The sequence below is a fragment of the Anneissia japonica genome, unplaced genomic scaffold (genome assembly GCF_011630105.1).
Source record: "Anneissia japonica isolate Jap-2015-1 unplaced genomic scaffold, ASM1163010v1 scaffold13323_len6461_cov210, whole genome shotgun sequence".
Classification (NCBI taxonomy): domain Eukaryota; kingdom Metazoa; phylum Echinodermata; class Crinoidea; order Comatulida; family Comatulidae; genus Anneissia; species Anneissia japonica.
Window position 1 is genome coordinate 4,037 of NW_022742222.1, and position 2,394 is coordinate 6,430.

At 28.7% G+C, this 2,394-nt stretch overlaps 1 long non-coding RNA gene across 2 annotated transcripts; it reads left to right on the forward strand.

Annotated features, from left to right (window-relative positions):
- Window positions 1-608: 608 nt before the first annotated feature.
- Window positions 609-2,341, forward strand: LOC117119073. 2 transcript variants are annotated; one of them, XR_004447126.1, is made up of 6 exons: window positions 609-708; window positions 1,005-1,094; window positions 1,237-1,294; window positions 1,677-1,917; window positions 2,060-2,147; window positions 2,285-2,341. It is a non-coding gene; the product is annotated as an uncharacterized LOC117119073 (long non-coding RNA). The 2 variants fall into 2 exon arrangements; XR_004447125.1 differs by having other exon boundaries at window positions 627-1,094.
- Window positions 2,342-2,394: the final 53 nt, after the last annotated feature.

Sequence of the window (2,394 nt, forward strand, 5' to 3'; positions counted from 1 at the left end):
TCATATTTTGTGCTATTGTTATTTCTTTTTACATTATAATGTTTTAATATTGATATTTACTAGTGAAATTTAGTTTTCTTTATTAAATAACTACAGAATGAAAGGAATCAAAACCAGAAACATGGTAGATAGGTGCAGCAAGACAAGGTTATTAGAGTTAAGGTAGGTTTCAATTTCTGTTTATATTATTCAAGATATGGAATATAGAATAGGTTTATTATTTTTTTAACTGCTTTGGTCTTTAATAAGAATTTTTTTTTTTTTTTGGTTGTGACACCATTTTGTACTATTGATATTGCATTGTTATTGTTTAAACTTCTGTTTACATTCATACACATTTAAATGATATAGGGAATTTTTATGCGATATATTTAACAGGAACAATAACTATTAAATATGTATTGAATATCATTGTTTTTGATTACGTAAATTATATAAAATAATATTTGTGAGCATGTACGGTATATATGTGTATATATATATATATATAAATTTATATATAAATAAACACATACACACTGTTCCTTTTCTATTTCTTTGTATACATTGATATCACAATGTATTTTTTCGTTTTGAGAATGGACGTAGTATATAAATTTTGTCTACACAGTACAGATTGTATTTAATATGAAGATATTTCATTGCAAAATCGGATCAGACTAAGGACAGCAATTGATATTTCAACTGACAAGATTATAGAATATTGAGGTAAGTCGGGTTTTAAAGCATTTACGAACTGTATATCTGGTGTGCTTTAGCTATATTCACAGATTGAAAGACAAAGAACATGGTAGACAATTGCAGCAAGACAGCTACATATACCAGGAGTGAGTTAAGGTAGATTGAGTAACATATCATGTTTTGCACATATTGTTATCGTTTGTTATTCGCATACTGTAAAGTAATGAAAATGTGGAATGTGTTTATTAGGCCTATAAATCGATATGTTAACTGATGAATATTAAGGTAAAATCATTTAATACCTGCTTTTCTATGTACTTTAGATATAGGCCTATTCACATCTTGAAGAACTTAAAACCAGAAAAAGATGGTACACAATTTTGATATTTCAACTGACAAGATAGAATATTAAGGTATAGTCGAGTAAAAAACTATTTAATAACATTATTTCTAGTGGTGTACTTCAGATTGAAAGAGCTTAAACTCAGAAAAAGCTAAATATTTATTCTAATGTATTTGGTGCTTAACAGTTCTATATTATTTTGATATTTTCAGATAAATGTGCGGAATGCCATGGATGTTTGTCAATTGAAGATATAGCTGAAAAAGCAACGTAAGGGGAATAAAGCACATAATTTAATTTTGTAGTTACAGAAAACTATGAATTCACGTAAATGAAACTCCACGTAATCATGGTATTTTAAATGGTGACTAATTCTCTTGAAATGAAAAACAAGTTTACATAATATATCAAGGTTTTTGGATCATCGATCGAATTTAAGCGATATATAATAAACAAGAACAAGAACTATTAAATATTTATTGAATTTTATTTATAATATGTATATGAGCATGTATATATAAAAACACATACACACTTGTTTTGCCAGTTCTTTACTATTTCTGTGCCTTTATATCCATTGATATCACACTATATTTTTTGGCGTTTGAGAATGTACGTCGTATAAAAATCTATATGAATTTCACCTACGCAGTTTAGTATTGTATGACGATATGACATTGCGGCGTCGGATCAGCAGACAAGGAACAGCATACATTTGACATTTCAACTGACAAGATTATTGAATATTGGGGTAAGTCGGGTTTAAAAGCATTTACGAACTGTATATCTGGTGTGCTTTAGCTATATTTACAGACCGGAAGACTTCCAAACCAGAAAAAGAACATTGTAGACAATTGCAGCCAGACAGCTACAAGTACAAGGAGTGAGTTAAGGTAGATTGAGTGACATCTCATATTTTTGCACATTATTGTTTTTGTTTGAATTTATTATTTGCATTACTGTAATTTGATAGGCCTAAAAATCGATATTTTAATTGAGTAAAAATCATTTACTATGTGTTTCTATTTACTTTAGATATATATTCACATTTTGAAAGAACTCAAAACCAGACAAAGGAGATGGCACACAAGTATTTAAACTGACAAGATGATACAATATTCAGGTATAATCGAGTCAAAAAGCATTTATTGGCTGTATTTTCAGTGGTGTACTTTGAAAGAGCTTAAAACCAGACAAAGCTCATATTCTCATTTTTTTGGTATTGAACAGTTCTACTGCATATTATTTTGAATTTCTCAGAAATGTGCAGAATGTCCTGGATGTCGGTCAGTCGAGGATATAGCTGCAAAAACAAACGTAAGTGAATAAAGCAAATAATTACAAAGTTATAGAAACTATAACTTCAAAAT